Source organism: Dasypus novemcinctus, chromosome 21 (genome assembly GCF_030445035.2).
Source record: "Dasypus novemcinctus isolate mDasNov1 chromosome 21, mDasNov1.1.hap2, whole genome shotgun sequence".
NCBI classification, from domain to species: domain Eukaryota; kingdom Metazoa; phylum Chordata; class Mammalia; order Cingulata; family Dasypodidae; genus Dasypus; species Dasypus novemcinctus.
This window is the reverse complement of record NC_080693.1, coordinates 76,847,235-76,869,209: the sequence shown is the minus strand read 5'-3', so window position 1 is coordinate 76,869,209 and position 21,975 is coordinate 76,847,235. Positions and strand designations below refer to the sequence as shown.

Sequence of the window (21,975 nt, the reverse complement as noted above, 5' to 3'; positions counted from 1 at the left end):
AGACTGGGGAGAAGGGGCAGTAACATTCCAATGTGACATTTCACAAGCATATGGCAAGCAGTGCATGGAGGCAGGAACCTGGGCGAGCAGCAGAATCAGCAGCTTGGGAAGTCAAGACCGCAGCGGTGAGGAGGTTTTACTGCATTGAGCAATCTTCTCTTCTCGGAATGTCCTTGGTGGGTGTGCAGGTGTGCCTGAGGCGGCTCTGGTACTGAAGCCACCTCCAGAGGGCGGTCACTCTGCTCTAAGTCTTTCCCAGTCAAGTCTTTTGCCAGAAGAAGACAGGGAGGGGCAAGTCAATACACCCAGAGCCTGCCTGAGTTGGAGATAATGTTTACTCAATAGTGTGCAACACCAGCTGTTGCTCCAGGTGCTAAGTTAGACACTTGGTAATTAGTGGGGCTAATTTATTTAATCATGTTTGCACTGTTTTTCTCTTCCCAGTTGTTCTTCTTGCCCTCATCCTTCAGGTTTTCCTGGATCTGCTCCCAGGTGTATGTGTTGGAAGGTAGTGTAGGGAGAATGTATACTTCTTGATGCCAGAGATGAGAGCAAGCTCTGGCTTGGGGAGGTGGTGCTGGTCTCCTGCATGCTTCAGATGGGTTGCTTAACCATTGGCCTAATTGACATTTTGGACTGGATAGTTCTCTTTTCTCGGGGGGCTACCCTGGGCATTGTGGGATCTTTATCAGCACCCCCAACCTCTACCCATTAGGTGCCCTGGCTCCCAGTTGTGAAGCTCAAAAATGTCTCCAGACATTGCCCAATGCCCCCCCGCCCTGGTGGCAAATCCCACCCTGCTGAGAACCCCTCTTCTAGATCATGGTATTTATCGCTGATGTGTTGACTTGGACTTGTGGATGAAAAATACCCTCCGAAGTCCAAGCAGTAGAGCGGGATGTTAAAAGCTCCTTCCTGACCACCTTCCATTGTTCTCTTTTTTGGGCCTGCCTTGACTTGACAAACCAAGGCTCTAGGCCAGGGAAGGGTTTGCTTGGGGACAGGACCTACAGCCCCATCTCTTCAAACACAGGTTCTTCTCTCGAAGTTGAAGAACATGTAATCCTCTTGTCAGCCAGGGGAGCAATAAAGAGGGTTGTGATATAGAGAGGGACAACAGGTGGCAGGGTTAGTGTCACCAGGAAGATAAGCAGAACCAGAAAAACCACTTCTGTGTTGAAGGTGAAAACTAAGCTTTGCTGGCTGCTCAGATGGAACTTGTCCAATGTGGCAGTCATGGCCTGGGAGGAGAGGACTTTCCGGTTTCTTGGAGGTGGGATCCCCCAGGGCTAGGCCACGCTACTTCACTCCTTAAAGGGCCATTCTGGTCCTCCTGAGCCTGGGCCTCCTGTCCAAGAGTCTGATTCACTTTGGGGTCCCCCACAGATGCCAAAGACAGTGCCTTAGGTACGGAAGCACCAAAACAGATTTGGCAAGAGAATGAACAATATCCCTTTTAAAAGTCTCCAGATCATCTGAGGTAGATCTGCAAGGATGGGAAAGAAGTAGAGGCAGCTACCAAGAACCATTAGCCTAGAGCAGCCCGGCCTAGTAGAAATATAGCATGAGCCACATATATACTTTTACATTTTCTAGTAGCCACATTTAAAAAAGGAAGAACGAAACGGATGAAACTAATCTTATTTTATTGTATTTTATATAACCCAATATATCCCTCATCTTGTCATTTCAACATGCACCCAATATAAAAAGTATTAGTGAGACATTTTTCTTTTTTTTTTTTTCATATTAAGTCTTGAAAATCGTGTGTATGTGTATTCCACTTAGAGCATTTCTCAATTCAGACTAGCACATTTCCTGAACTGAGTAGCCACATGTGGCTAACAGCGTCTGTGCTGGGCAGGACAGGACGAGAGAGAGGGGTGTACATGCTTACATCTTGGTGAAAGATTTTTCATGGTGTAACAGGAATAAAAAGTAGCCCTTGAGGACTTATGTGGAAAAGAGTTCATCCATAAATGCTGATTCTGCCATGCCCAGCCCCCTCCGCTGTCCTGCTTGCATCTTGCCCCCAAAGAGAGCCTGTTCACGTGGCTCCGTGGGGTACCCTCTCCCCCTCCCCCTGACCCCTTTATTGTCCAGTCTATTCGCTTTTGTTTCAAACGAATAAGCACACAAAAAGGACCCTGCATTCCATTGGGTCGGCTTATTCACACATGGCATGGCTGCATTTTCTTACTTAATCAGGAGTGCCCCTTCTACCCCAAGCCCTCTCTGGGTTTCTCAGCTTCTTAACCAGGTCCCTGGCATGTTTCCAGCTTCCAGGATAGTTTCAGGGGCTGAATTGACACCTGCCCAGGTAAATTTTAAAAGGAAACAAACAAAACCTGAGACCTTTTTAGATCTTTCTTTGCCTCCTGTACTAATGAGAGTTATCAGAAGGGACAAAGGGGAATGTTGAAAGAGGGTGAGCTGGTGGTGGGCAAAGAAGGAGCTAAAAACAAAGTGGCAAAGAAACGAGGGATCTCCTTTAAAAGGCCAGGACTTTAGAAACAGCCCTGCTGAAAGTTAAGGAATTCAGCTTTTACTTCCAGAATCTCTTTCTCCTGTGCTTGCCAAGGAACAGGGATCTGATTTAGCCTGGGCTCTTCTGATGTGAGAGGCCATCGCGTCCCCTCTGCTGGTGGCACCTTGAGGCTTCCCAGACTGTGCTGTGTTCAGTCTCTCGGGTCCGCCTGAGGAACTGCCTCGGGGTGGGATTTGATGAAGCCTGGAAATGGGCGGGCCCCTATCTACCTTTACCGCAGGGGTTCTCATCCTGGGGTGATCTTGCCCCCCACCCCCAGGGGACATTTGGCACTCTCCGGAGAGACAGTTCTGGTTGTCACCGCTGGTGCTACTGCCACAGAGGGGTGGAGGCCAGGGGTGCTGCTCACCATCTGCAAGGCACAGGGTTGTCCCCTGCAACAAAGCATCATCTGACCCCAAATGTCAAGACGTAGTGCTGTGGTTGAGAGTACCTTTCCTTTGCGTGTTAAAGATTTTTCTCTCCAAAAGAACCTCCTTTTAATTTCGGAAGCCCCAGGGAGAAGTTGGTTACACTTAAGTATATAAATAACTAAATTACTACCTTGCTTATCAGTTAGCACCTTCCAGGGCTTGGTGAGTAGCCAGCCGGGAGTAAGACCTGAGTGCCTGCGCACCAGGTGGGCGCCCGGGAGGGAGGGGGTGGGCAGCCGAGAGGCGCCCAAACCCCACGGCACAACTTTCTAATACTGTAAGGGAGGGAGTGTGTGTCTCGGGTGATGCCCCATTTCATTCTCTCTGAAGCCCACCCTGCAATGTGAGCCGAGCCCGGGCAGGGTCCCGTGTGGGGTCGCGTGTGGACCCCATTAGGCCCACCTTGAAGGCTAGAATGAACCTGCCTCTCCTGAGGTCAAGGAAGCAGGCAAGAGGAGCCCTCGAATTTGCCATTGCCCTCAGTAAGGTCAAAACCAGCCAGCAGCACTTGCATGGAGATCCCTGCAGCGAAATTTAAAAAGGGAAAGAAAAGACAAACCTAATAACCAAGACTAAGTGGCGGTCAGTCACCTGGGCTCGAATCTCGCCTTACGTAGCACATGACTGGTGCGGGAGGCTCTTCAGCTCCCACCGGCTTGGCTTAGGTGCCTCCAAAATACCCCGCTCTCACTTCCGGTGGGCTGGCTTAAGGGGTCTGTCCACCAGGGAGGGTGTGTCCTGGGACCAGGTGTGGAAGCCGGAGGCCCCTGGCTATGGAACCCCTTAGCAGCGGGGGGCTGCAGCCCAAATCCCAGTGCAGTCCTGGCTTTGCTTTGGGCCTCGCCCAGAAGAGCCCCCCGGAGCGCTGGCTGCTGGGAGAGTGTGCAGTGGGCTTCTGATGAAGTCGTCGAGGGTCTGGGGTCCGTCAAACCTGACAGTCTCCAGCCCCACGTCTCCTCCTGGCAGAGCTGTTGCAAAGATTAAAAGGCTTTTGGGACCAGAAGGGAAGAGAGAGAACATAATTCTGGGATGCTGAGGGAGGGGGAAAATCTCTCCTGTTGTTGAAAAGAAGAATGTGACTTAGCAGGATAAATGCCTGGTTGTTTCTGCCCCAGTGTTGTCCGAGAGGCTTTCAAAAATTCAGTTTGGCCTTAATATCTTTGATTTTAACCAGGAATATTGAGGATTTTTTTTTTCTTTTATAATTCCTTTGCCTCTACTTCCCTCCTCCCCTTCCTCCCAAACAGCTTAGGTAGATGTAACTGAGAAGGAAAAAGGATAGATGTGGGGTAAGAAGATTGGTCACGAGCTAGCTGTGTGACCCGAGACAGGTTAGTTAACCTTTCTGAGCCTCAGTAATGCTGCCCCTGTGTGGAGTTCTATGTTGGTGCAAGGATTAAATGAGCTATTGTCTCATGCACCAAGAATTAAGGCGACAAACAGGTGTTTTCCCTTACCTGGGCTGAGGGATTTTTCACTCTCCTGGGGAAGAGGCCAGTGGCTTCAGCAGGAACCCTCACTTCTAGGCGCTTCCCTCACTTTCTAATCTCTTGCCTCCGGGGTTCAGGGCAACTGCTTATGGGAGTAGTTAAGAATTGGGTGGGAGCAAAAAGGGGTAGGAATCTGGAGTAATTGCAGTTGGCTGCCTAATTATAGGCCCCTGGTCCCCACTAGTCCAGAAGCCATGTACCAGGAGCAGAAGTCATTCATTCATGGCCCGCTTGCGGGACCGATGCTGCCATCCTCGTCCTCTGCCACCACTGTGCGCTGCGTTCCAGTTTTTCACTCAAGGCAGGACGAGTCACTTTAATAAGTTTCTTTTCCGAGTAAAAGCCCCTTGGGGGCCTAGGAAAACCCACATCTGCCGGTCCAGCATCTGCAGTCCGGAGGCAAGTCCTTCTCCTTTTGCCACCTTGGCTTGTTTCTTTTTTCCCTGTGACCGTTTTGTTGGGCAGGTAGGGTTTGCCGCCTTGAAGCACTGACTGTGCCTTGGAGGAGAAAGCAGGGGCAGGAGATGGTGAGCACACAAGAGGACGAAGACACCACAGTGAAGGGAGAGGCACGGCAGCCCATTAAAGAGAAATAAATTTTGCAGAGGGGAAGTGAGAGGTCCCTCCCCGTGTATCTATAAATCATCTTGTTTTATGGGCGGGAGGCGAAGGGAAGTGGGAGACAGGCTGGGTCTGATAACTGGGGTCATTTCTCCTACTTATGTCTGCCTGAATTTTAGGATGTTCCAGCACAGAGCAACTTGGAGCTGCAAACCTCTGGGGCGCCTCTCTTTAATTTATCGTCGTCATTATTACTCTAAAAATCAGAATTGCAGTTACTTAAGGAGAGCACTTTAAGAGTTTTATTAGAAAAACATGACTGGTTTGTTTCCACTCTGTTTTCACCAGGACGTCCCGCAGCCCGAGCTGCTGAGTGGGCATTGTGGATGCAAGAACAGGAGTTTTGTGGGTTGTTTGAAATCGCCTTACTTTTAGAAGTTAAATTTTACACTTGATCTCGGCCAAATGGCTGAGAAGTGATAGAAGCTAAATTTTTTACCTGAAAGCTTCTTTGAGACCTAAGGTTCATTAAAACCTCAGCATCGCCGCCCTTGCCTGCCTTTGTCTTGTTCAGTGATCTTCGCCCGCAAAGGCCATTCCTCATGCCAGACTTCTTCACAAACCAGCAGCCCAGCGCGGTGGGCAGGGGCATGTTTATGTTTTTACTTACACCGTCCGCTAAAATGGTTTGAAGTCACTGCCGATATTTAAACTTTGAATATTTCCCTTGATATCCTGGATCTCTGGGTGGACTTGGACAAATGGAATAATTGAGGGTGGCTTGGCCAATATTCTCCCTTGGCCGGGGGGTGGGGTGGGCGGTGGTTCAAAGAGCCACGACCTTCAGTTTGCCCCCATGCATCCTTTTACCTCCATATCCATTCTTCCTCCCAGCTGGCTTCATTCATTTCAGTTTTCTGGTTGGTCTCTGTGATCACTGTGCTTGAGACTCTCCTGCCTTCAAGAAAGCCTTGAATTACCCACTGGAGGAAATGAGGCGGGTGATGGGACATGTGTTTGGAGTTTGGAATCGGGGTGACTGTGGCGGGTCCTTTTGGGAACGAGTGCTTATTTGGCAGGTGGGGGTCGGTTTGGAGGCAGCTCTGCTCCTCATTAGCTGTGTGACCTTGGGCAAGCCACCTCTTCTCTTTGGGCCCCACTCGTCACTTAAAGGAGCTGGTTAGAGCACATGAGTAGGTTAAAAAATTTGTAGCCATTTCTCCCTTGGTGCAAATAAAATCTTAGGTGAAAGCGAGTATATGAAATGAATGAATGAAGCCGCTGAAGTGGATTGGAGAGTCTGAGAAGGCATGTGGAGACTCTATACTCTTTCAACTCAAAAAAGTGAGTCCTACCTGGTGTGAGCGAATGGGAGCCTTGCTGCCCACCAAATGGATGCCGGTAAATTCTTTGGATTTTCTTCCATTGGTAACTATGTGAGAAAAAGAAAGGGATATAGACACACATATACACGTGCGTGTATGTCTTTATACATACATGCATATATGTACACACTTACACATACATACAGTAGTTAGAAGAGTGTCTGCAAACCATTTCTCCTCGGCTCAGAAGAGTGAGAGCTGGCCTGTTTCTTCAAGGAGATGCAGACCAGTAACTATACCCCAAGTAGAAGGGCATGAGTGCTAGGTTTGTGAGCCAGAGGAATTCTGGTGGAAGAATATGGCAGGGTTTCTGGAAGACTGGGGGATCTGAAAAGGTGTCAGAGGAACGGAGGCTGGAAGGAGGCTTCTAAGGTAGAGATGGGTGGGGAAGGAAAGGCGGCCACTGCAGGTAGCACACCCAGGGCTGGAGGTGGAGCCGACCCTTGGGGCTGGAGGACTGAATGGGGGAGATGGAGTTCAAATGGTGGGTGGGGCCGATGGCAGGGGAGGCTCTTAACAGCCAGGCCCAGGAGTTGGGAGAACTTGGGAAGGTTTCCAGCTGGGGATTGACTTGATCTGACCTCCTGGCAGCAGGAGAGGGAGGGAGAGAAGGCAGGTTAGCAAGGGGCCAGCTGATGGCCTGCAGAGGCAGCACCAGGGGCCAGGCCAGGGTGTCAGACGTGGCAGAGAAGATGGGGTGATGAATGCAGGCAACACTGGGGAGGCGAAACTAATAACGCAGGGCCCGAATGCCTGTGGGGGAGAGGGAGGCATCCAAGATGACTAAAAAAAAAAAAAAGTAAGCCCAAGCTAGGAGAGTCGTCATTGTTTCCATTATTTACATGCATTTATTGTCTCCAGTGTGCTAAATGAAGATAGGGAAGCCAGGTGGGGTTAGGGTGAGTTTCTGGAATTGCCTGGGGGCTCTATTTGGGAAGATGCCTACTTGGCCATTGGAAATGGGGATTGGGAGCTAGGAAGTTAAGGCCAGAAGTAGAAGTTTATTTATTTAAACAACATTTATTGGGCTCCTACTCTGCTTCAGATACCCCCGTGAGCTATGGAGAAATGCATTGCATGGAGTCGTTCCTTTTCCTTTTCCAGCTGAGCAAATGCCCTGTGGGGGGAGACAGACAGGGGGATGGAGCTGTCATCAGTGCTAAGGAAGGTGGGTGAGCAAAGGGCAGGGCGGGTCCCAGGGACGGCCAAGCTCCCTGGGCTCTGTGGGTTGTGCATCAACAGCCCGCACAAGATGTAGCTGTGGGGTGCGCCCGTGGTGGGAGAGCAGGGGGAGTAAGGAAAGGAGAAGGTGCTGGAGGACATGGCCGTGAAGCGGTGGGCGAAGGCGGGCGAGCCGCAGGGGGCACAGGAGGTCGTGGGATGGAAGGAGGGAGCCAAGAGCTCTGGCCAAGGAAGGGCAGAGTTTGGTAATGGGGCCAAGGGCCGATTGTAATCACGAATAGTCACACCATTCATGTTGAGTGTGTACTGTGCCACCCAGCCATCTTCTAAAGGTACCGCATGCGTCGTTTAATTTCAGTTCTTAAAACAACAAGGTGCTAGTCTTACCCCATTTTACAGATGGAGGCCCAGAGAAGCAGGAGAGGTCAGAAGGAGTGTGCTGCGTTGAAAGCGTGCCATCTGCTCGGCCAGAAGGGCTTTGACTGTTCAAACAAGCCCTCGCAGCCCTGGTGGGAAGCTGCCTTCTTTGTGCTCTGGCCTGAGCCGGCTGGGGCAGGAGGTGGAAGCCCGCAGGTGTGGCTCAGGCTGGGGTTTCATGGGTTTCGCTGGCGAGGAGAGAAAGCACAGTTCACGGCTAAAGACAGGGCGCCGGCAGGTAGGGACACGAAGGAGCCCTGCCGCCTGCACACGTGTGGTTGGGCCCAAGACAATCGCAGATGTTCCTGGAATTCCCAAACCGGATACAAAATTGCTAGCAGGATGCAGAGAAAGAGGCCGCAGCCAAGTGTTTTACATAATGAAAAGCTCCCCTCCTGCCCGAGTGCTCTCCCAGCTCCACGGCTGGTCGGGCCTCCTTTTCCTGCCGTCCCGAGGATTAGGAAACCGGCGTGCGTGTCTGCGGGGCAGCGCGCTGCTCCAGGAGACGGCTTTTTCTCGTCTTGGTCGGTTTGTCTCCAGGATCTCTGGCTTTCCACCGGGCGTGGTGGGCCTGAAGGCGGCCAAGGAGTGTGCTCTTTACCAGATGTGCCTTAGTGCCTGGGATGGAAAGAAGTCGGGCAGCGGGCCTAAAAGGAGCTGAAAGCAGGCACCCGGCTCTCGCCCTGGGCCCCAGTTTTGAGTGGAATTCTGTCTGGGTGGCGATGGCCGGGAGGCACAGCATCCACCCTGGCAGGCAGAGGGAAGGGCTGGGCTGGGAGGGGAACAGAAACGAAGAATGTTTAGGACCAGCGTGGCCCAGGGGCAGAGGCCTCTCATGGGAGGTGGTGAGCGGAGCAGAACCTCAGGGGGGCCACAGGCAAGGCGTGGGAGCCCCTCAGCCCCTGTTCTTCCTGTAAAGCACTGCACAAGGGGGCACCTCAACAGTCACATGCACCCCACCCTCCTCCCTCCCCCATTCTGGACCGTTCTAGAACATGCTTGGGGTCCACGGAATCTGTCTCACTTGGGCGATGTGTCTGAGGAGGAAGAGGCCCCAGGAAGGAGGGGCCCTTCCTTCTCAGTGGGGGCCCTCCAGGGAGGTTTTCTGAACCAGTCATACAAAACCCTCTCCCCATCCTCCCTGATGCATTCTGCTGTTTAACGGTGCCACACACGTGGACCCTGGTTTCTGTTTTCTGTGTTCCCAGGAGAACTCTGTGCTGCACCGTGAGGCAGAGTGAGGAATCTAGAACCAAGTGGCTTGGGTTCAAATCCTCATTACGTGACTCATGAGTTAATCAACTCTGTCAGTCGCAGTTTTCTCATCTGCAAAACCAGGGTACTATTTGCCTGCCTCATGGGTTATTATGAGAACTGAAGAAGTCTTCTCTGCCAAGACCTTTCACACAATAAGTGCTCAAAAAATGTTAGCTGTTATTGTCCTGATTATTATACTTATTTTCAAAAGAGAGAACTCTCAAGGGGTTTCCTTTTAAATATTTAATTCTAGATCAGGGGTGAGCAACCTCCGGTCCCTGGGCCAAAACTAACGCACCGTCTGTTCTTGTTCAGCTCCTGAGCTGAGAATCATTTTTGCATGAAGTGGCTGGAAAAAAAAATCAAAGTAATATCTTGTGACACGTGAAAAGTCTATGAGGTTTAATTTTCTGTGCCCGTAAATCAAGCCGAATAGGCCGTGTCCACTGGCTTATGGATGGTCTGCGGCTGCTTTCCCACCACAAGGGCAGAGGCGAGTAGTTGTGACAAAGACTGTGTGGCCCACAAAGTTGAAAATATTTACTATCTGGATTTTTACAGAAAAAGCTTGCCCGATCCCAGGTCTAGGTGACTGATGATTAAACCCAGAACAAAAGTTGTAGGGTGTAATGCTTATAGGACTAGAGACCTCTAACAATCAGAAAAAAAGATAAAACAATTGTCTCATCTACTGTCAAATAAGAGGAGTAAAGAGGGGAACAGGATCTGATTCTTGGGAAGCTCGCAGCCAGGGTCACCCCGCTTTTCAGAAGAAATGCTGCGTTTTAGTCCAGTGGGCTGCGGGCGTTTGCAGGTGTGTGTCCCTCGAGCAGGGACGCCCCTGGACTGCCGTGTGGTGCTGTTTGGGCACGGGCAGGTGGAGGCACAGCACCTCTCCACTCCCACCCCTCCTCTTGTTTGCAAGTACCACCCACGAGGCACAGAGCCTTTGCTTGGGGACCCAAGATTTATTTCACCTGTCATGTGCATCTGCCTGCTTATACTCTGTCTGGTTCCACCTGAGTGACCCAGAAAGGATTTAAGGCAGTCAGGAGCCTTAAATGTCCAAAATAGAAAACCCCACAGGGGGTACACCTAAGGGCTATTGGTGGAGATGAGTTAGCTGAGTTGGGTGTTACAGGTAGTTTAAGAGATGTGACCCATAGTTTTCAAATAAGAGAATCATTTCTTGCCTTGCCTTTATGTCTCCCCACTGCCAGCCCCCTCGCCACTCCCACTTCCTAGTCCAGAGAACAGATTAGGCCTGCTGGGTCTGATGGACGAGAGAAGGCAGGCACAGCGCGAGGGCTGCCCCCAGCAGTTGCCGGAACTGGCCCAAGTGGGTGGCCCAGGGCCTCAGAGAGCAGGTCTGAGAATAAGCCCCAGGAGTGAGCTCAGAGAGGAGCCTGAGTAATGGACAGAAACCACAAATCCATGGGGTGACCGGGCTGGGAGCACAGGTTGTGAATCACCCCAAAGCAGTTGCTCTTTGCTCCAGGGGAGCCGCACAAACATTCCCAAGGGAGCCAGTGCCTGGGAGAGGAGTTTCAGCCACGTGTGGCCTCCGTGGAGCTTGTTCCCGTGGGCGACACCCGGCTCCTCGGCGTGAAGGGTCCCAGCCAGGAAGATGGGGCTCTCGTCTCCTTGTGTGTGTGTTGAACGATGTGTGCCGTGCCCCGACTCAGTGTCACCACGGGCAGAAAGGACCGGGTCCCCGTGTCCGTGGGCAAGGAGGTGGGGGCGAGCCCGGCGGCCTGCAGCCATCTCGGCATTCTTGTCCAAGACCCTCCCTCCACAAAACCCTGCTCCAAACCCACGATGGGCACGAAGCATTCCCTGCTCACCCGTGGCGTCTTCTCACCCGGCCTGTGCGCTTGGCCCGTGTGGCTGAAGGGGACGGGTCACCTTCAGCTGGTTTCAGAAAGACAAGGCCAGCCCTGTGGAGCCTGCTTGCTTCCCCCCAGGCATTGGCCTTAGAACTCGGGCAACCTTTTCCAGATACATTGGCCCATCAGGCCTTCTTATTGCATGGCTGGTTTCTAAGAGGAGGGCTTGAGCTCATCCACAGCCTCTCCTTGCTGTCTTTTTGTCTTCCAAACCTGATATGCATCTGTAGCAAACCAGTCTGTCCTATGCCCGGTAAATAGCCTTCCCCTTTGACCTGTTACCAGTTGTTGCTTGATTAAACCTTTCTTTCCTTTTTATTTTATAGAACCTTTATTTTTCCCCACCTGTTAAGCTTCTTGCTCAAACAAACCTGGGTCTGACTATGCCTCCCTGGCTCTCCCTGGATACCCAAACCTTTAGAATAGAGCTTCTTCATCTTTTTTGTTCCACGGACCCCTTTGCCAGTCAGGTGAAAACCATGGACCCCTTACTAAGTCCACACTGTACTGTGTATTATTTAATAAATACATCACACCCGCACCAACGTGTCCCCATAAGAATAATGTGGTTTTTTTTTGAATTTCAATTCAAGTTCATGGACCCCTGGTTAAAACCCCCTGCTTTAGAATGGAACATCTCATACAGGTGACCAAGCCAAAGGAGAGGAAGACTACATGTATGCCTCCTTCACAATTAAATGAAAAACCAAACCAAAGCAGGGGGCTGAGACTGGTTTCAGGTCCACGTCAGTGCGGTGGCTGATGAGCTCGGGACTCAATGCTTGCTGCAGAATGGTTCTCAAGCAGGTGCTAGCCCACAGCACTCTTTTTAAAAAACACAAGAGCCCCTCAACCCTGCATAACAATACATGAGTTCCTATGGATAGCCTCATTCCGTGGCCTTCCACTTCTGCACCCACGCCCTCTGGATAGCCGTGGAGGTCCTCGCGTGGACGGTAAGCATTCCAGCAAATTCCTCCTCTGTTTTCTTCCTTGGGAGCGCTCGTGGCCTTTGGCCTCACAGTTCCTCTGAGGCAGGTGGAGGGCATGGTTTTGGATGGGGTGCTGAGCTAATACCCAGGACCTGGGCCTCGTTTTGTTTGCCCTACCCACAGCCGGGCAGGGGTGCTGATAATGCGTCCAGGCCGTAGGCAGAGCAAATATAGAAGTGGCCAGCGCTGCCGGGCTAGGGGGCACACATGCCAGATTTATCCCTGGACGGTGGAGAGTCGTCTGGCCCACGTTGGACAGCCACGCTCCTTTCCCCGAATAACAGACTTCCCCTCGTGCCACACCCTTCCTGAAAACGGAAGTGTGCGTCCAGCAGGCCTCCCGGGGCGGGGCAATTTGCAGAGCCTCCCGGGGTTCTTGGCCGGCCACGTTTCCTCCAACCTGAACTTGGGGGAGAGCTGCACACTGCCCGGAGCTCAGCCGCCTCGCAGTTGATGCCCTCTTGTGATAGACACGAAACACTGGTCAGGTTTCTTATTTTCCGAGGCTGTTGCTCTCTGGCACGCTTGAAGGGATTAAGGCTGGTTACAGGTGGGTCTCTGCCCCCTCCCCCGGCTGTCACCTGGATATTGCCATGGCGATAATCCTCTCTGAAACAAAAATAAAGGGCAGAACCGGTTGGACAGAAAGTGTGGCCGAAAACCCTTGCAGTGAGGTGGTGAGGCGCGGGACCTCGGGACTGCGTGAAGCTGCTGTAGATGGTGTCCAGGGAAGGGAGGAGATAGAAGAGTGAGAGGGGCAGGGGTTCAAGGTGGATCAGACTGAGTCTCAGGGAAAAAGGCTTGGGTTTGATTCCTTTGTGGACCAGGTAGGTGGGTTCCTCTTTACAGCAGACAAGCCTTCCTGGTCTCCCTCTGCTCTTGGGAGACATAGAACAGTAGCCCCATAATCTGTCAGTGGAATTAGCGGGCTCGTGATTCACTGGAGGAGGGGAGATTGGGAATTATAATCTGCTCTGAAACGTTCTGCGGGCTCTGCAGGGGATGAGGTTTTTTCCTTCTTGTAAAGCCCTGAGGTCTGGGGAGGCAGAGCTCACTGTCAGCGCTGGGAAACTGGTTTTAGAGATTAGGAAGAAAGGATCCGCAGTAACTGGAAGAGAGGCTGATGTCATTCTCTGCTGAGCATGTTTATTTTTTGTTTACTTATTTTGGGGGAGCAGGCTTATTTGATCAATCTCCTGAAGAGAAGTGGACTGACTTTTTAGGTGGATGTAGGATGAGCTGTGGGGAGTTTTTATTTTCCCTCCTCTTGTGTCAAAACGTGGAGCCCTCTTAAAAGTTGTCTGTGGAATGTTCTGAAGGGGTTGGCAGGCCCGAAGAGAAATAATGCTTCTGGCTCACGGGCTCTTCTCAGCTGTGGTATAAAGCACTGAGCTGGGATTTGGTACCAACCAGCATTTCACTGCCCTGGTTCTCTGGAGAAAGAAAGAAAAAAAAGACTGACTGGTGTGGGGTGGCTTTGCACACAGCCTGCCTGGGGCAGGGAGGTGATCTGGCAGCCTGGCCGACCTTTGAAAGTCTTCTGCTGCCCTAAAGTGTGAAACCCACGCGTTGTTGGGTGACATGTACAGATGGATGAGGCAGCTGCTCGTTCACTCACCCAATAGATGTTTATTGAGTGCTTACTAATGGACCGGGCGCTAATGATGAGCAAAACAGAAAAAGAACAACGCTTTTGCTCTCCATCGCTAGAGGGAAATCAAAACCATAAAAGGATGAACAAATAGATGGGGAAGGTGATAAACACAATGAAAAAAATAAAGGGGTTTCGGGGATGGAGCACGATGGAGGGTGCCGGTAAGAGCACCCAGGGAAGACTTTCTGAGGAGAAAAGGTGAGGGAGCCAGCCAGGCACGCCCAGGGGAAGAAGGTTCTAGGCCAGGGGTCTGCAACTCGGGCCCTTGGGCCAACCCCACCAGCCACCTGTTTCTGTCAATAAAGTTTTATTGGCACTCAACCACACCCATTCGTTGATGTATTGTCTGCGGCTGCTCTCGCCCTATTGCCCGCAGAGTTGAGTAGTTGCGACAGAGGCCGTCTGGCCGCAAAGCCTGAAGTATTTACGACCGGGCTCTTGACAGAGAAATGTTGCCAACTCCCGCTCTGAAAGAAGCAACAAAGGCACAACTTGCCTGTTCTGTCTGCATAAGTCCACCCTCCTGCTGATGGACCCCTCAGTCGCCCCAACTCTTTTTGTTTTTTAATTAAAGTTAATAGATCACAAGGAATGTTACATTAAAAAACATTAAAAAAACCCAAAAAACATAAGCGGTTCCCATATAACCCACTCCCCACCCCCACCACATCATTTTTGTAAATTGTATTTTTTTGAAGATAAATACATCACACACAAAAAGTTACACTAAAAAATAAAAGAGGCTCCTGTATACCCCCCACCCTCCACCAACAACCTCCCTCATCACTGTGGCCCACCCACTGCACTGGGGGAACACATTTTGGGGCACCGCTGCACTACCTGTGCGGGCGTCTAGGAGCAGAGGTACGCTGAGCACAAGGATGAGCGAGCGGACGGGAAACTGCCGACGGGCGACTTTAACCCGTGATAAGCTCTGCCTCGTCGGCTCCACAGGCATCACTCCCTCTCCCTGCCTTCAGTGAGTCATGTGGTTTGTCCTGGCCTTGCTGAGGGTCTGAACTACCCTTGGTTCATGCGCAGCGGGCTGAGTACATCGTCGAAAGGGGCCACGTTCACCCAAGCCCCCGGGGCCCCTGGAAAGCTGTAAAAGGCCTGGTAAAAGCTGATGGCACTGCCACCCATGGCCCTGTTGTAACTTTATCCACAGCAAAGATTTTTAAAAATTCAGTGTACTTTTCATCTTCCCTCAAGGCCCCACAATCTAGACTAAAAGGTTTTTAAGAGTGCATTCCATGTCTCATCCTTTCTAGTATCCCAGGGCCTGGCGAAGCGCTGGCCCATACTTAAGAAGGCCCAATGGAGGCCCTTTGAGTAAAGAAACGCCACCTTCTGTTAGATGGTGCCAAGCAAAGTAGAAACGCGCCACTTAAAATAACATCACGAACATTCCAAAGCTGAGCAGAAATGAGGTTTTTTTGGGGAAGGGGTGCATCACTCTTCCTAGACCGTGACGGAGGCAGGTCACTGGCACCGAGCAGATCAGCTTCATGTCTGGGCTGCAGAGAGCACGAGCAAGGGCCCAGAATGATCTATCAAGAGGTGGTAGTCTTCGCCCCGGCCCCTCCTCCTGCTGGGAATGCCCACCCTGCCTGCTCTGTGCAGGCCTGTGGGTGTCCCACCCTTTCCAGACCCAGCTCTTGGTCCCTGCGGGTCCATCAAGCCGCCTCAGCTTGTCTCTCTCTTGCCTTCACAGCATTTAGTAACTGTGCTGTTTGTTTGGCAATGAAAGTCGCACCAACCCGTGGCATCTCTCTGTGTGCTAGCCTGCAAGGTTCTCAGAGATTCCACCTGGGCTTCCTTGTCTGGGGGTCCTCGGACTGAGCACTTCTCAGTGGCAGGTTCAGTCAATACTGATTTATTGGTTGATAGACTGGCCTGTTAGTCAAATAGCAATTGTTGAAGTCGTCGTGGTAATATCTGTCTCTGGCCTATAGGTTACAAGGTAATGGGGAGACAGTGTCAGCTCCCCCCATGTGAGAGGCAGCTCTGCACCGAAACCCTGGGTCCACCAGTTCCTAGATGAGCCGCCTGCAGCGACTTTCTCAGGATTCCTCCTGTGAACAGTGGGAAGCCCGAAGCCTCGGGGATGAAATCCCAGGAGCCCAGTGCCCAAGCTGCCGGAGACAGAGTTTGGGCACCCTGAAAATGCACCCCCTGTGTTTCTTTTGGCTCCTTTTAGCCTGATTCACCAAAGAAACTCCTCTAATGAGTTGTAACTTCGCTTTAGATGCCCAGGGCTGGTCGCTGAGGCAGAGAAGTGTTGCGGGCAGAGCTGACACTGAGTCTTCAAAATTAGCCTTTATTTTTTCTGGCGTCTGTTTAATTGACGGTCTTAACTTTGCATGAACCAGGAAGTTTGGCAGTTTAACTTCCTTGTGATCTCGGGAGAAGGAGGTGAGGAATGAGAATGCCAGATTGGGGGGTGGGGGGAGGAGAGAGAGAAGGAAAACATCCCGTGGAAAACGCAGCGATAGCCACAGTGAGCCCCAGATAGCAGCTTACCAGGCTGTGCCTAGTGGGTGCTGGGGTGCCGCGCTCGGCTGCCAATGCAGGTTTCAGTGATTTCATTTAGAGTGCTGGGCTGCCGCTGAGTTTTAAGGGGTACAAGCGGCCCATTTGTAAGCTTTGGCCTCCGCTTCTGAGCGTTAGGACAGCGCTCTTTCCTTTAGCCTGCCCTGGGTCCGGCCGTGTGCAGTGTAGCATTGGGGTGACCCTAATGCTGGAGGCGGCCCTAAGTTCTAGGTCTCAGTCTGTTACTCTGAATCTGTGGCCTGGCACATGTCACGGAGTGTTTGTCCCTGGGCCTCGGTTTCTTCCATGGCAAAATGGAAGGAGGAGCTGGGAGAGCACTTGCGGCCCTTCTAGAACTTAGGACACCTTTCTGAACGGGCTCCACCCGTGTATCCCAGGGACCACCCCATCTCATGTGTCCTCTGGTTTCCGGGCAGTTTACAGAGCCCCATCAGAAGGGACCACAGAGTTCTCAGGATGGGACAAGTGGGGCACGACCTCAGGAAAGGCCTGGGGGGGCAAATCGTGTCTGAGCACTTTGGGTTGTGACTTCCAGAGATGGCTCGAAGCTTTGTGCCTCCAGCAGCCTGGGTCAGACCTGTCATCAACTGAGCCACTTGGGACGAGGGGCTCTGAGCAGCGCCCGCCCTCGGGACCTTGGATCGTGGCTCGGAGACAGAGACAAGAGGGCCTGTTTCTCCGCCAAAGGTTTTCTCAAACTGGAGCCATTTTAGGTCACCCTTTACTATTTAAATCTACTTAGATTTTTAAAAATTTCGAAAGTAAATTGATTGAAAGGCTGCAGTTTTCAGCAGGGGCATTCGGCAGTCTCTGGAGACGTTCTCAGTTGTCACCCCTGGGGTGGGGTGATGCAGCTCATATCTGGTGGGTAAAGACCAGGGACGCTGTTGAAAACATCCTAAAATGCACAGGACACTCCCCCCTCCCCAACACAATCCAGCTCAAAATGTCAGAGGGCTGGGATTGAGGACCCCTGATGCTTTAAACTTTATTTTAACATGAAATTTAGTGAAGGCATCGCGCTTCCTGGACTGCCAAAGGAAAGTTGGACATCATAAGCACACTGAAATAAAAAACGTTTATAAATTTGTAGGGACATGCTATTGTCTGCCAAGGCTCTGAGCTTTACTTTCTTTACAATGAAGGGAAATTAGCAAGGGGGGAGATGCTAGCGACACAGCCATCCCACCCTGAGCCTTTCTCCTCCAGTGGCATCAGTAGGATTAAAAGAGAATGCAAAAGGGAGTTGCTTTCTTCCCCTGCGATTCTATGCTGTGTCCACCACCTAAGATGAAACCGGACACCCCTGAGATGTGCCCCATCCCAAACTCCGGGAAACACTCCTGTGCCACGGGCACGAGCCCCAGCTGCCGCGAGCAGGGCCCACAAGGATGTATGTCCTGCGCCTCTGAACGCTGGGATCTCACCATTCGACATAGATGGGAATCACTTGTCCTCTCTCTTCACAGGTAGTTAGAATAATAACAGCCCCCTTCGGGCGCAGGCTTTTTCATCTTCAAAGCGCTTCATAAACATGAGCTAAGCTCCCTTCTCCCCGGTGAGGTCAGTCGTCCCATGTTTTACAGGACGGTGCCACCAAGGCAGGAGAGACCAAGTGAGTCACCGACAGCCCCGGCCGGGAGGTAGGCGAGGTGAGGGCTGGCGTTCAAGTTGCCGTTGCCGGACTCCTGGACTTGGCCTGCACCAGGCCACACCTTTCCCCTGGCCAGCCCTGTCCCTGGTCTTCCAGCCAAACCTCAAACGCAGGCGGGCCCGGAGCGCGAGCCAGTGACATTTCTTTTCCCCTTCCCTCTGGAGGCTGTTCTAAGGGCTGCTAAAGGCTTTTTTTTTTTGTCTTCACCTTTTCCTTATGGCAGGTAAACCCCCCACACCAGGGAGTTGCTTTAAGAAAATATTTTCCTTGCGGACCCTGCTTCCCAAGCTGGTGGTGGGAGTGGGGGCGAAGCAAAGCTGCTTTTCACCGGCCCTGTTTGAAGAGCCCGTGGTTGGCCCGGCTCGGGCCGCAAGGACCGAGGGCGTCTGGCCGGGCGCCGTGACCGCTTCGGCGGGGACCACCATGGCGCGCGGCCCCCGGTGCCTGCGGGCTCTGGGGAATTTCCTCTGCGCTCATCCCAGACACTTCTGAACCGGGGGGGGGGGGGGGGGGGGGGGGTTGCCGAGCCGAGGTGTCAGGGGAGAAGGGCCAGAAGGGTAGGCTCGGGGCGGCAGAACCTCAGGGTTCCAACGGCCAGTTCGGGTTTCCCAAGGAACGGTTAAAACGTATAAAATCTGCAAGCTTCAAGAGACACTGAAACCTGCCTGTGGACCCCTACCCCCCGTGTCTCTGGGAGCTCCAGGAGAGGTGATCCAACTGGAGGCGTGTGGGCGTTCTGTGGTGCTGGCTCTTAAAATACTATATACCACAGGATTGAATAAATCACGGTAGAAAATGTACTTAAAGTAGGAGCTTGAGGGATGGGGAGTGAGTGTATGTTTTTGTTTACGTTGGTGACACTGCCAGCTGTGGGTTGAACAAACTTTCTGTGGCACAGAGATCCCCATGTGCCTGGCACCAAGCACGGGGCATCACGGGTTCTTTAAATCTCGTCTGGGGAAGAGTGGACACTCCCTCCTCACGGTCAGGTGTTCATCTACAGCCTTGGCCTTTTCTACGTGACCTTGCCCAGTCGCAGGGTGGAAGGGTGGGGTCTAGAGCCCCACGAATAGATAGGGACCCAGAAGCAGCTGCGTGTCTGGACGGGGTCCTTCTGCATCCGTTGGTGAACCCAATCGTCGGCCTCTTGTCAGATGAGCAGAAGCAGCAGGACAGCAGGGGTGGGCCTGAGTGGGAGGAGAGGGGCTGCTCCTAGCACAGGGCGCCGGTGCTGGCGCGACATCGGGGACCGAGATTCCTGTGTCCTGGTCCCCTGCCTGGCTGTGGCTGCAGGCACCTCGTTTGTCCCTTAAAGGTCACGTCCATTTTCAGACCCATCAGTGGAAGCCTCTCTGTTCCCCAAAGAGCAGGAGTGTGTCCCCAGGGGGGGTGGCACCCTGCTAGCATTTCAGTCCCAAGGGTTTCTAACTATGCTAAAGGATAGGCGGATGGAGTGGGGTGAAGACAAGGGAGGGGCATCTGATGGGACTACAAATGCCCCATAAGGCACAGCACCCTGTCTCCTCCTTGCTCTTTTTCATTACACTCAGGCTCTTCCTGCCCATCCACCCAAGCCACTACCCCCCCCCCCCAGTTTTCCCTTATCCCATTTAACCCCTTCCTCCCCCAAATCACAGGGATCCACGGGATCGCTCAGGAGCCCAACCTCTTCTGCTTGGTCCAGACTCGTCCTGCCTTGACCCTTTCCAGCCAGTTCTTGACTTTGAAGTTGCCCTTCCCCAACAGCTCTCATCCACTTGCTGCCTCATTCTTGCCCAAGCCCTGGATGGTGATTCTGTCCCCAGCTGAGCCCAATGACTCATTCCCTGGGATCGAGAAAATGGGTGTGAATTATTTCATTCTCTGTGCGCTCTCCCAACGGTTCCCTCAGCACTCCCTGTGATCATGGCTAAGGGCCTTTCTTGGTTTAAAACCTTTCTTGGGCACTGCCACTTAATTTTTTTCCTTTTTTATACAGAGAAGGACTTCTGCCAGTCCTCGATTTCAGCAGCTCACCCATTCCTTCCCCTTGGAGATTTGACTCCATATTTTACTACTCTACTGTTACCGTGTCCTCCAAACTGCCACCTACCTTTAGATCAGGTGGCCTTTACTTAGTCTGTCACCCTTGACCCTTTAACAACAGCCATCCTAGGCTGCCTCAGATGCTCCCTTCTGCTCGCTAAAGGGGGATGAGCTTCAGATCAAAATCTCTACAGTCCAATCCAGTGCCATAGTTTGGGCCACTTCTCTCAAAAACAAAACAAAACAAAACACGACTCCCAAACTTGCATCTGTAACCTGGAGATTTCTTCCAATGTCAGTTCAGTGTATCCCTCTTTCGTGTCAATTTCCTCAAGTTCATTAACTTGGAAGTCTAACACCCTCTTGCCCCAGGCTGTGCCCTATTCCAGGTTTCCACATTACAGTCATGATTTGTCTGGACAAATTACATTAATTTTAAAATATCCTTTACTTTGCACCATCATTAAAATAGCCACCCCGAGTAAATACATACCTGTAATGTTAGATTTTTTAAAAACACAAAAAACGAAACAGGAGCTATGACTTGCTCCTCTCTGCCCTCCCTGTGAGTGATGGCACTCTGCAGTCTTTAATAAAAGCTTTTAATTTAAAAGGATTGTCCCAGCATCCTTTACAATACTTTAGTCCAGCTCTCCCCCTCTTCCCCATGCTCATGGCCCCACCCTGGTCACATGACCCCCGTGCCCCCCACCCCAGCTTCCCACTCTTTTCCATGCTTGGGCCCATTTTAGTATTTGATTTTTTTCATGGGCTGGTGGGCTGAGTATTGTTTTAACAACTAAATATTTGAAAACTAGAACATGTTTGTTTAAGACATAATAGAGTCAGTCTTGTGACCATGCCTCGTGTGCCCGTGGGCTGGTGGGACCCTGACTTTAATTTTGTGGCTTCCAGAAAGCTGCGGCAGATACTTGGTGACCACTGCCCTACACTTGGGCAGTGACTCCCAATTGTTTCTCCTGGCACAAGCACCACCCCCCCATCTCTCCTACCTACCAGCCACTTATGCCGCCTTTTACCTATGCCACCTGTGGCCGACCGCCTCCCTGCTTTCCACCCCCCCACGAGGTTTTCTCGTGGAAGTTAGCTCCTTCACCTGGCATCTAGGGCCCCCAGGCTACCTGGCTCTCCAGCTTTAGCGTCAGCTTCCTTTAACAGACACTGTCCCTGTGGCCTGTTTGTTTTCCCACCAGGCACTCAGGGTCCAATGGCTCGGTCGTGGCTCCTCTCAGCACTTTTCTCTGAAAGCTCAGGCCCTTGAACTCTAAGAACTCCCTGACTTTAGGACCTATAGGAAGTTTCCTGATGCAGCCACCCCTGAGGGGCTTGTGCCATGGATTTGTAGACTGTGCACGTGTGCAGTGTTGCTTTTTATACACACACACGTGGGTCACACATACCTTTTCACTTTTAATTTGGAAATCATTTCAAACTCACATTTGCAAAAAATAAGGATGATAATACACATATACCCTTTGTCCAGAGCCACCTGTTGGTAACATTTTGCCCCATTTGATTTATTTATCATTTGGGCTCACGGTCCGTAATTTTATTTCTAAACCTTTGAAGGATAGCTTGCCACCATCATGGACTTTTACCTTTAAATACGTCAGTGTGTATTTCCTGAGAAAAGGTGTATTCTCTTACGTCCACAGCCATGGACTTTTACCTTTAAATATATCAGTGTGTATTTCCTGAGAAAAGGTGTATTCTCTTACGTCCACAGTTCAGTTGCCACCTTCTACATTTACATTGATATGCTACTTCAATTTAATCTGCTGTCCATATTCCCATTTTGTCAGTTGATCTAACACTGTCCTTGGTGACACGGTTTCTCTCCAGTACAGAATCTGCTCTGGAGCTGGCTATTGTATTTACTTGTCATGTCTATTTAGTCACTTTTAATCTGGAATGTTTGCACAGCCTTTCTTTGCTGT

At 51.6% G+C, this 21,975-nt stretch overlaps 1 protein-coding gene and 2 long non-coding RNA genes across 3 annotated transcripts in view; 1 reads left to right on the top strand and 2 right to left on the bottom strand.

Moving 5' to 3' along the window:
- The window catches only part of LOC101438891 (uncharacterized), a 145,986-nt gene that overhangs the window by 83,714 nt on the left and 40,297 nt on the right, over positions 1 to 21,975 (top strand). The gene's annotated exons all lie outside the window — the stretch shown is intronic.
- On the bottom strand, positions 1,630 to 8,329 carry LOC139437180 (uncharacterized). The gene is made up of 2 exons (XR_011646938.1): positions 7,967 to 8,329; positions 1,630 to 6,444 (listed from the first exon to the last, which is right to left on the bottom strand). It is a non-coding gene; the product is annotated as an uncharacterized lncRNA (long non-coding RNA).
- On the bottom strand, positions 13,258 to 18,048 carry LOC139437181 (uncharacterized). The gene is made up of 2 exons (XR_011646939.1): positions 17,766 to 18,048; positions 13,258 to 13,564 (listed from the first exon to the last, which is right to left on the bottom strand). It is a non-coding gene; the product is annotated as an uncharacterized lncRNA (long non-coding RNA).